The sequence below is a fragment of the Procambarus clarkii genome, chromosome 41 (assembly GCF_040958095.1).
Source record: "Procambarus clarkii isolate CNS0578487 chromosome 41, FALCON_Pclarkii_2.0, whole genome shotgun sequence".
NCBI classification, from domain to species: domain Eukaryota; kingdom Metazoa; phylum Arthropoda; class Malacostraca; order Decapoda; family Cambaridae; genus Procambarus; species Procambarus clarkii.
Window position 1 is genome coordinate 36,058,172 of NC_091190.1, and position 13,162 is coordinate 36,071,333.

The window sequence follows — 13,162 nt, forward strand, 5'->3', positions numbered from 1 at the left end:
GGCTTTACAATTATGTAAAAACATCATTGCTATGTATTCTTATAAACCCAATGTACCTTCTTGTATATAAATAAATGGCATTTCTTCAATCTGGTATGGTTGGTGCACGTATGGTTGATGTGAGGCGTCACCAGGTGACTCTCTGGGTGTTACTGGCATCAGTGAAGTGCCAGAAGCAGAGCTTTCTTTCCTTCACAGTTGAGGGGAGGAACCAGTGGAGCTGGGGGTGCCCAAAGCCTCACAGAGACAACGACTATCCAAAGTGGACCTCTGGGCTCATATTGCTGCTCAGCAACGACAGCAGTGATTCTTGTTGACACTCCCAAGTTGGGTGAGAAAGAACTAAGAAATAATCCCCACCTGTTATGATATGAGGTTATGAACTTCCAATAAATAAATAAATAAATAAATAAATATATATATATATATATATATATATATATATATATATATATATATATATATATATATATATATATATATATATATATATATTTATTAAGGGGGAGTAACCTACAGCATCAATGGAAAACATAGCCTGGCCAAATATCAATAAGTGTCTAAGGGAGTGAAAGGCTAACAAAAATATTCCAGTTTACTGGGCATTAACATAGATGAACATAACATAAAAAAAAATAATACAATCTATAAACTCACACTCAATAATTTATCCAGCTTCTCAAAGCTGGGCATGATCATCAACAGGTCTCAAAACTGCATACAATCAGCACTAGCTGACGCCAGGCTCTATCGTGGCGCAGTGGGACACTGGCGTCTATTATGCTGCTAATACCAATACAGGGTGGTGGTGGTGGTGTCACAACCATTAACAAATGAGGCATGAGGAATCAATATCATACACAGCACAATGGCATCACTTAAGATCCTCAGGTACCCACCTCACTAAGATATATAACAGCACCTATCACCTGGTATAAAGGATGCACAATGGTAGAACTGATCCATGGTATACATTACTGCAACATGACAAATATCCTAGCAGTCAAATGACACAAATAAGGTCACAAAACCCGGACCGTAGCGGCAACACATGCGCTCGACTGAGAAAATCAAAGAGTGACCGCCCAGAGCCATGCTGGCCGGGAGCGACACTGTATCCACCTCTATGAGTCAGCTGACTCCTCTCTTTCAAATATCTCAAGCTCATATACAGACATATCTCGATCAAGAACTTCTAATTAATATATCAACAAAATAAAGACTATAATACACAACCTTACATAATAATACATATCAATAATTCAGTACATTAAAGATTATATCATGATATAAAAATATGTGAACAAAGAATTCATATTGGCAAGACATGGTAACACTGGCGGGAGAGGGGAGGAGGGGTTAAGGGAGGATTTCAAGACGTCTGCCCACCAGCCATTATACATAAGTATACATGAATACAATATAAAGTATATCAAATCAAATCAAATGTTTATTTAGGTAAGGTACATACATACAAGAGATTTTACAAAGAGTGATGGATTTATAGATAGGGCTAGTACATACAATGCCTAAAGCCACTATTACGCTATATATATATACAACCTGTGTATCAAAACCATGTCTATGTGGTATACATCTCACAGTGCCAAAATCTAATTTAATTTTAGAGGACAATGTAATGGACAATAATGAAAGGGAAATTATACAGTATACATGACAGTAATACATCCGAGACCTAAATTTATACATTCATTATCATTGTTCACATTATATTTCCAATACAGCATTATGTAGCATTCCATAATAAAAGCATATACGGATGTTTTTCAAGCTACATGACATTAGGCTACTGCTATTCACTAGACTTCTAATATATATCCACAAATACATGGCAAGGACTTATGGTACAGCTATATATAATATACATAGATATATGGGGAATACATTGGCAATACACATTTAATACTAGTGTGTTGTCGAAAAAATAATAACTACATAAATTAATATTCGTGATACTAGGCTAATCAGCCAAGACATCACTATACAGTTTGAGCACATCATACACCAGCTATAGTATGATCATACTGGTGTATGTGTGGTTATAACACCACCTCACACCCATATTGTGATAACACAACACACCATGGACCAGTATGGTAATATCACAATGGACCAGTATGGTAATATCACAACACACCATGGACCAGTATGGTAATATCACAACACATCATGGACCAGTATGGTAATATCACAATGGACCAGTATGGTAATATCACAACACACCATGGTCCAGTATGGTAATATCACAACACACCATGGACCAGTATGATAATATCACAACACACCATGGTCCAGTATGGTAATATCACAACACACCATGGACCAGTATGGTAATACCACAACACACCATGGTCCAGTATGGTAATATCACAACACACCATGGACCAGTATGGTAATATCACAACACACCATGGTCCAGTATGGTAATATCACAACACACCATGGTCCAGTATGGTAATATCACAACACACCATGGACCAGTATGGTAATATCACAACACACCATGGTCCAGTATGTTAATATCACAACACACCATGGTCCAGTATGGTAATATCACAACACACCATGGACCAGTATGGTAATATCACAACACACCATGGTCCAGTATGGTAATACCACAACACACCATGGTCCAGTATGGTAATATCACAACACACCATGGACCAGTATGGTAATATCACAATGGACCAGTATGGTAATATCACAACACACCATGGTCCAGTATGGTAATATCACAACACACCATGGACCAGTATGGTAATATTACAACACACCATGGTCCAGTATGGTAATATCACAACACACCATGGTCCAGTATGGTAATATCACAACACACCATGGACCAGTATGGTAATATCACAACACACCATGGTCCAGTATGTTAATATCACAACACACCATGGTCCAGTATGGTAATACCACAACACACCATGGTCCAGTATGTTAATATCACAACACACCATGGTCCAGTATGGTAATACCACAACACACCATGGGTCAGTATGGTAATATCACAACACACCATGGACCAGTATGGTAATACCACAACACACCATGGTCCAGTATGGTAATATCACAACACACCCGAGTAATAGTGAAATAGCAGTGATAGTGAAGTGATGGTAGTATAGTAGTGGTAGTAATATAACAGTGATGGTGCGGTAGTGGTACTGTAGCAATGATGGTGATACAATGGTGAAAGAGAAATGATGTTGGTGTAGCAGTGATAGTGTTATGTGATAGTGAACTGTTGGTGATATAACAGTGACAACAGCTGTCATATGGTGACACCAACAATTTGTTACTTAACATGGGTACAGGGTCAGTATATGACCCCAAGTGTGGGACCTTAGGTGATGGTGATAGAGCTGATAGTGAAGCTATAGTGATACAGCAATGATAGGTTACAGTACTGAGAAGATATAGCATTGATGGTGATACAGCCATGATTGTCAGGTATATGATACCAAACTATAAATACCAAAGTGTTAAATACCAAAGATAGTGAAGTTATGATGATATAGTGATAAAGGTCTGTCCTTAAGTTACATTGTCATCAAAACACGCAGTCCATGGTGATGCTGAAGTGATGGTGATGGTGGTGGTACAGAGAACTAGAGTGGCAGCACAACACCACAGTAGTGATGGTACAGTGAACTAGAGTGGCAGCACAACACCACAGTAGTGATGGCGGTGGTACAGTGAACTAGAGTGGCAGCACAACACCACAGTAGTGATGGTGATGGTACAGTGAACTAGAGTGGCAGCACAACACCACAGTAGTGATGGTACAGTGAACTAGAGTGGCAGCACGACACCACAGTAGTGATGGTGGGGGTACAGTGAACTAGAGTGGCAGTACAACACCACAGTAGTGATGGTGATGGTACAGTGAACTAGAGAGGCAGCACAACACCACAGTAGTGATGGTGATGGTACAGTGAACTAGAGTGGCAGCACAACACCACAGTAGTGATGGTACAGTGAACTAGAGTGGCAGCACAACACCACAGTAGTGATGGTGATAGTGGTACAGTGAACTAGAGTGGCAGCACAACACCACAGTAGTGATGGTGGTGGTACAATGAACTGGAGTGGCAGCACAACACCACAGTAGTGATGGTGATGGTACAGTGAACAAGAGTGGCAGCACAACACCACAGTAGTGATGGTGATAGTGTTACAGTGAACTAGAGTGGCAGCACTACACCACAGTAGTGATGGTGATGGAACAGTGAACTAGAGTGGAACTACAGTGGAACTAGAGTGGCAGCACAACACCACAGTAGTTATGGTGATGGTGGTACAGTGAACTTGAGTGGCAGCACAACACAACAGTAGTGATGGTGGTGGCACAGTGAACTAGAGTGGCAGCACAACACCACAGTAGTGATGGTGATGGTACAGTGAACTAGAGTGGCAGCACGACACCACAGTAGTGATAGTACAGTTAATTAGAGCGGCAGCACAACACCACAGTGGTGATGGTGGTGGTACAGTGAACTAGAGTGGCAGCACAACACCACAGTAGTGATGGTACAGTGAACTAGAGTGGCAGCACAACACCCCAGTAGTGATGGTACAGTGAACTAGAGTGGCAGCACAACACCACAGTAGTGATGGTACAGTGAACTAGAGTGGCAGCCCAACACCACAGAAGTGATGGTGGTGGTACAGTGAACTATAGTGGCAGCACAACACCACAGTAGTGATGGTGATAGTGGTACAGTGAACTAGAGTGGCAGTACAACACCACAGTAGCGATGGTAGTGGTACAGTGAACTAGAGTGGCAGCACAACACCACAGTAGTGATGGTGATGGTACAGTGAACTAGAGTGGCAGCCCAACACCACAGTAGTGATGCTGATAGTGGTACAGTGAACTAGAGTGGCAGCACAACACCACAGTAGTGATGGTGATGGTACAGTGAACTAGAGTGGCAGCACAACACCACAGTAGTTATGGTGATGGTGATACAGTGAACTTGATTGGCAGCACAACACAACAGTAGTGATGGTGGTGGTACAGTGAGCTAGAGTGGCAGCACAACACCACAGTAGTGATGGTGATGGTACAGTGAACTAGAGTGGCAGCACAACACCCCAGTAGTGATGGTACAGTGAACTAGAGTGGCAGCACAACACCACAGTAGTGATGGTAAAGTGAACTAGAGTGGCAGCACAACACCACAGTAGTGATGGTGATGGTACAGTGAACTAGAGTGGCAACACAACACCATAGTAGTGATGGTGGTGGTACAGTGAACTAGAGTGGTAGCACAACACCACAGTAGTGATGGTGGTGGTACAGTGAACTAGAGTGGCAGCACAACACCACAGTAGTGATGGTGATGGTACAGTGAACTAGAGTGGCAGCACAACACCACAGTAGTGATGGTGACAGTGGTACAGTGAACTAGAGTGGCAGCACTACACCACAGTAGTGATGGTGATGGTACAGTGAACTAGAGTGGCAGCAGAACACCACAGTAGGGATGGTACAGTGAACTAGAGTGGCAGCACAACACCACAGTAGTGATGGTGGTGGTACAGTGAACTAGAGTGGCAGCACAACACCACAGTAGTGATGGTGATGGTACAGTGAACTAGAGTGACAGCACAACACCTCAGTAGTGATGGTACAGTGAACTAGAGTGGCAGCACAACACCACAGTAGTAATGGTACAGTGAACTAGAGTGGCAGCACAACACCACAGTAGTGATGGTGATGGTACAGTGAACTAGACTGGCAGCACAACACCACAGTAGTGATGGTAGTGGTACAGTGAACTAGAGTGGCAGCACAACACCACAGTAGTGATGGTGATGGTACAGTGAACTAGAGTGGCAGCCCAACACCACAGAAGTGATGCTGATAGTGGTACAGTGAACTAGAGTGGCAGCACAACACCACAGTAGTGATGGTGATGGTACAGTGAACTAGAGTGGCAGCACAACACCACAGTAGTTATGGTGATGGTGGTACAGTGAACTTGAGTGGCAGCACAACACAACAGTAGTGATGGTGGTGGTACAGTGAACTAGAGTGGCAGCACAACACCACAGTAGTGATGGTGGTGGTACAGTGAACTAGAGTGGCAGCACGACACCACAGTAGTGATAGTACAGTGAACTAGAGCGGCAGCACAACACCACAGTGGTAATGGTGGTGGTACAGTGAACTAGAGTGGCAGCACAACACGACAGTAGTGATGGTGATGGTACAGTGAACTAGAGTGGCAGCACAACACCCCAGTAGTGATGGTACAGTGAACTAGAGTGGCAGCACAACATGACAGTAGTGATGGTACAGTGAACTAGAGTGGCAGCCCAACACCACAGTAGTGATGGTGGTGGTACAGTGAACTATAGTGGCAGCACAACACCACAGTAGTGATGGTGATGGTGGTACAGTGAACTAGAGTGGCAGTACAACACCACAGTAGTGATGGTAGTGGTACAGTGAACTAGAGTGGCAGCACAACACCACAGTAGTAATGGTGATGGTACAGTGAACTAGAGTGGCAGCCCAACACCACAGTAGTGATGCTGATAGTGGTACAGTGAACTAGAGTGGGAGCACAACACCACAGTAGTGATGGTGATGGTACAGTGAACTAGAGTGGCAGCACAACACCACAGTAGTAATGGTGATGGTGGTACAGTGAACTTGAGTGGCAGCACAACACAACAGTAGTGATGGTGGTGGTACAGTGAACTAGAGTGGCAGCACAACACCACAGTAGTGATGGTACAGTGAACTAGAGTGGCAGCACAACACCACAATAGTGATGGTACAGTGAACTAGAGTGGCAGCCCAACACCACAGTAGTGATGGTGGTAGTACAGTGAACTATAGTGGCAGCACAACACCACAGTAGTGATGGTGATGGTGGTACAGTGAACTAGAGTGGCAGCACAACACCACAGTAGTGATGGTGGTGGTACAGTGAACTAGAGTGGCAGTACAACACCACAGTAGTGATGGTAGTGGTACAGTGAACTAGAGTGGCAGCACAACACCACAGTAGTGATGGTGATGGTACAGTGAACTAGAGTGGCAGCCCAACACCACAGTAGTGATGCTGATAGTGGTACAGTGAACTAGAGTGGCAGCACAACACCACAGTAGTGATGGTGATGGTACACTGAACTAGAGTGGCAGCACAACACCCCAGTAGTGATGGTGGTGGTACAGTGAACTAGAGTGGCAACACAACACCCCAGTAGTGATGGTACAGTGAACTAGAGTGGCAGCACAACACCACAGTAGTGATGGTACAGTGAACTAGAGTGGCAGCACAACACCATAGTAGTGATGGTGGTGGTACAGTGAACTAGAGTGGTAGCACAACACCATAGTAGTGATGGTGGTGGTACAGTGAACTAGAGTGGCAGCACAACACCACAGTAGTGATGGTGATGGTACAGTGAACTAGAGTGGCAGCACAACACCACAGTAGTGATGGTGATAGTGGTACAGTGAACTAGAGTGGCAGCACTACACCACAGTAGAGATGGTGATGGTACAGTGAACTAGAGTGGCAGCAGAACACCACAGTAGGGATGGTACAGTGAACTAGAGTGGCAGCACAACACCACAGTAGTGATGGTGGTGGTACAGTGAACTAGAGTGGCAGCACAACACCACAGTAGTGATGGTGATGGTACAGTGAACTAGAGTGGCAGCACAAAACCCCAGTAGTGATGGTACAGTGAACTAGAGTGGCAGCACAACACCACAGTAGTAATGGTACAGTGAACTAGAGTGGCAGCACAACACCACAGTAGTGATGGTGATGGTACAGTGAACTAGAGTGGCAGCACAACACCACAGTAGTGATGGTGGTGGTACAGTGAACTAGAGTGGCAGTACAACACCACAGTAGTGATGGTAGTGGTACCGTGAACTAGAGTGGCAGCACAACACCACAGTAGTGATGGTGATGGTACAATGAACTAGAGTGGCAGCCCAACACCACAGTAGTGATGCTGATAGTGGTACAGTGAACTAGAGTGGCAGCACAACACCACAGTAGTTATGGTGATGGTGGTACAGTGAACTTGAGTGGCAGCACAACACAACAGTAGTGATGGTGGTGGTACAGTGAACTAGAGTGGCAGCACAACACAACAGTAGTGATGGTGATGGTACAGTGAACTAGAGTGGCAGCACAACACCACAGTAGTTATGGTGATGGTGGTACAGTGAACTTGAGTGGCAGCACAACACAACAGTAGTGATGGTGGTGGTACAGTGAACTAGAGTGGCAGCACAACACCACAGTAGTGATGGTGATGGTACAGTGAACTAGAGTGGCAGCACAACACCACAGTAGTGATGGTGGTGGTACAGTGAACTAGAGTGGCAGCACGACACCACAGTAGTGATAGTACAGTGAACTAGAGTGGCAGCCCAACACCACAGTAGTGATGGTGGTGGTACAGTGAACTATAGTGGCAGCACAACACCACAGTAGTGATGGTGATGGTGATACAGTGAACTAGAGTGGCAGTACAACACCACAGTAGTGATGGTAGTGGTACAGTGAACTAGAGTGGCAGCACAACACCACAGTAGTGATGGTGATGGTACAGTGAACTAGAGTGGCAGCCCAACACCATAGTAGTGATGCTGATAGTGGTACAGTGAACTAGAGTGGCAGCACAACACCACAGTAGTTATGGTGATGGTGGTACAGTGAACTTGAGTGGCAGCACAACACAACAGTAGTGATGGTGGTGGTACAGTGAACTAGAGTGGCAGCACAACACCACAGTAGTGATAATGATGGTACAGTGAACTAGAGTGGCAGCACAACACCCCAGTAGTGATGGTACAGTGAACTAGAGTGGCAGCACAACACCACAGTAGTGATGGTAAAGTGAACTAGAGTGGCAGCACAACACCACAGTAGTGATGGTGATGGTACAGTGAACTAGAGTGGCAGCACAACACCATAGTAGTGATGGTGGTGGTACAGTGAACTAGAGTGGTAGCACAACACCACAGTAGTGATGGTGGTGGTACAGTGAACTAGAGTGGCAGCACAACACCACAGTAGTGATGGTGATGGTACAGTGAACTAGAGTGGCAGCACAACACCACAGTAGTGATGGTGATAGTGGTACAGTGAACTAGAGTGGCAGCACTACACCACAGTAGTGATGGTGATGGTACAGTGAACTAGAGTGGCAGCGGAACACCACAGTAGGGATGGTACAGTGAACTAGAGTGGCAGCACAACACCACAGTAGTGATGGTGGTGGTACAGTGAACTAGAGTGGCAGCACAACACCACAGTAGTGATGGTGATGGTACAGTGAACTAGAGTGGCAGCACAACACCCCAGTAGTGATGGTACAGTCAACTAGAGTGGCAGCACAACACCACAGTAGTAATGGTACAGTGAACTAGAGTGGCAGCACAACACCACAGTAGTGATGGTGATGGTACAGTGAACTAGAGTGGCAGGACAACACCACAGCAGTGATGGTGGTGGTACAGTGAACTAGAGTGGTAGCATAACACCACAGTAGTGATGGTGGTGGTACAGTGAACTAGAGTGGCAACACAACACCACAGTAGTGATGGTGATGGTGCAGTGAACTAGAGTAGCAGCACAACACCACAGTAGTGATGGTGATGGTACAGTGAACTAGAGTGGCAGCACAACACCCCAGTAGTGATGGTACAGTGAACTAGAGTGGCAGCACAACACCACAGTAGTGATGGTACAGTGAACTAGAAAGGCAGCACAACACCACAGTAGTGATGATGATGGTACAGTGAACTAGAGTGGCAGCACAACACCACAGTAGTGATGGTGGTGGTAGAGTGAACTAGAGTGGCAACAAAACACCACAGTAGTGATGGTACAGTGAACTAGAGTGGCAGCACAACACCACAGTAGTGATGGTGGTGGTACAGAGAACTAGAGTGGCAGCACAACACCACAGTAGTGATGATGGTGGTACAGTGAACTAGAGTGGAAGCACAACACCCCAGTAGTGATGGTGGTGGTACAGTGAACTAGAGTGGCAGCACAACACCACAGTAGTGATGGTACAGTACCCGAGACTAGTACCCGAGCTGAGAGGTATGAGCTACGAGGAGAGACTACGGGAATTAAACCTCACTTCGCTGGAAGACAGAAGAGTTAGGGGGGACATGATCACCACATTCAAGATTCTGAAGGGGATTGATAGGGTAGATAAAGACAGTCTATTTAACACAAGGGGAACACGCACAAGGGGACACAGGTGGAAACTGAGTGCCCAAATGAGCCACAGAGATATTAGAAAGAACTTTTTTAGTGTCAGAGTGGTTGACAAATGGAATGCATTAGGAAGTGATGTGGTGGAGGCTGACTCCATACACTGCTTTCAAGCGTAGATATGATAGAGCCCAATAGGTTCAGGAATCTGTACACCTGTTGATTGACGGTTGAGAGGCGGGACCAAAGAGCCAGAGCTCAACCCCCGCAAACACAACTAGGTGAGTACAGTGAACTAGAGTGACAGCACAACACCACAGCAGTGATGGTGGTGGTACAGTGAACTAGAGTGGCAGCACAACACCACAGTAGTGATGGTGATGGTACAGTGAACTAGAGTGGCAGCACAACACCCCAGTAGTGATGGTACAGTGAACTAGAGTGGCAGCACAACACCACAGTAGTGATGGTACAGTGAACTAGAGTGGCAGCCCAACACCACAGTAGTGATGATGGTGGTACAGTGAACTATAGTGGCAGCACAACACCACAGTAGTGATGGTGATGGTGGTACAGTGAACTAGAGTGGCAGCACAACACCACAGTAGTGATGGTGGTGGTACAGTGAACTAGAGTGGCAGTACAACACCACAGTAGTGATGGTAGTGGTACAGTGAACTAGAGTGGCAGCACAACACCACAGTAGTGATGGTGATGGTACAGTGAACTAGAGTGGCAGCCCAACACCACAGTAGTGATGCTGATAGTGGTACAGTGAACTAGAGTGGCAGCACAACACCACAGAAGTTATGGTGATGGTGGTACAGTGAACTTGAGTGGCAGCACAACACAACAGTAGTGATGGTGGTGGTACAGTGAACTAGAGTGGCAGCACAACACCACAGTAGTGATGGTGATGGTACAGTGAACTAGAGTGGCAGCACAACACCACAGTTAGTGATGGTGGTGGTACAGTGAACTAGAGTGGCAGGACAACACCACAGTAGTGATGGTGATGGTACAGTGAACTAGAGTGGCAGCACAACACCACAGTAGTGATGGTGGTGGTACAGTGAACTAGAGTGGCAGCACGACACCACAGTATTGATAGTACAGTGAACTAGAGCGGCAGCACAACACCACAGTGGTGATGGTGGTGGTACAGTGAACTAGAGTGGCAGGACAACACCACAGTAGTGATGGTGATGGTACAGTGAACTAGAGTGTCAGCACAACACCACAGTAGTGATGGTGGTGGTACAGTGAACTAGAGTGGTAGCACAACACCCCAGTAGTGATGATGGTGGTACAGTGAACTAGAGTGGTAGCACAATACCACAGTAGTGATGGTACAGTGAACTAGAGTGGCAGCACAACACCACAGCAGTGATGGTGGTGGTACACTGAACTAGAGTGGCAGCACAACACCCCAGTAGTGATGGTGGTGGTACAGTGAACTAGAGTGGCAACACAACACCCCAGTAGTGATGGTACAGTGAACTAGAGTGGCGGCACAACACCACAGTAGTGATGGTACAGTGAACTAGAGTGGCAGCACAACACCACAGTAGTGATTGTGGTGGTACAGTGAACTAGAGTGGCAGCACAACACCACAGTAGTGATGGTGATGGTGGTACAGTGAACTAGAGTGGCAGCACAACACGACAGAAGTGATGGTAGTGGTACAGTGAACTAGAGTGGCAGCCCAACACCACAGTAGTGATGGTGATGGTACAGTGAACTAGAGTGGCAGCACAACACCACAGTAGTTATGGTGATGGTGGTTCAGTGAACTTGAGTGGCAGCACAACACAACAGTAGTGATGGTGGTGGTACAGTGAACTAGAGTGGCAGCACGACACCACAATAGTGATGGTACAGTGAACTAGAGCGGCAGCACAATACCACAGTAGTGATGGTGGTGGTACAGTGAACTAGAGTGGCACCACAACACCACAGTAGTTATGGTGTTGGTACAGTGAACTAGAGTGGCAGCACAACACCACAGTAGTTATGATGGTGGTACAGTGAACTAGAGTGGCAACACGACACCACAGTAGTGATGGTACAGTGAACTAGAGCGGCAGCCCAACACCACAGTAGTGATGGTGGTGGTACAGTGAACTAGAGTGGCAGCACAACACCAAAGTAGTGATGGTACAGTGAATTAGAGTGTCAGTACAACATCACAGTAGTGATGGAACAGTGAACTAGAGTGGCAGCACAACACCACAGTGGTGATGGTGGTGGTACAGTGAACTAGAGTGGCAGCACAACACCACAGTAGTGATGGTACAGTGAACTAGAGTGGCAGCACAACACCACAGCAGTGATGGTGGTGGTACACTGAACTAGAGTGGCAGCACAACACCCCAGTAGTGATGGTGGTGGTACAGTGAACTAGAGTGGCAACACAACACCCCAGTAGTGATGGTACAGTGAACTAGAGTGGCGGCACAACACCACAGTAGTGATGGTACAGTGAACTAGAGTGGCAGCACAACACCACAGTAGTGATTGTGGTGGTACAGTGAACTAGAGTGGCAGCACAACACCACAGTAGTGATGGTGATGGTGGTACAGTGAACTAGAGTGGCAGCACAACACGACAGTAGTGATGGTAGTGGTACAGTGAACTAGAGTGGCAGCCCAACACCACAGTAGTGATGGTGATGGTACAGTGAACTAGAGTGGCAGCACAACACCACAGTAGTTATGGTGATGGTGGTTCAGTGAACTTGAGTGGCAGCACAACACAACAGTAGTGATGGTGGTGGTACAGTGAACTAGAGTGGCAGCACGACACCACAATAGTGATGGTACAGTGAACTAGAGCGGCAGCACAATACCACAGTAGTGATGGTGGTGGTACAGTGAACTAGAGTGGCAGCACAACACCACAGTAGTTATGGTGTTGGTACAG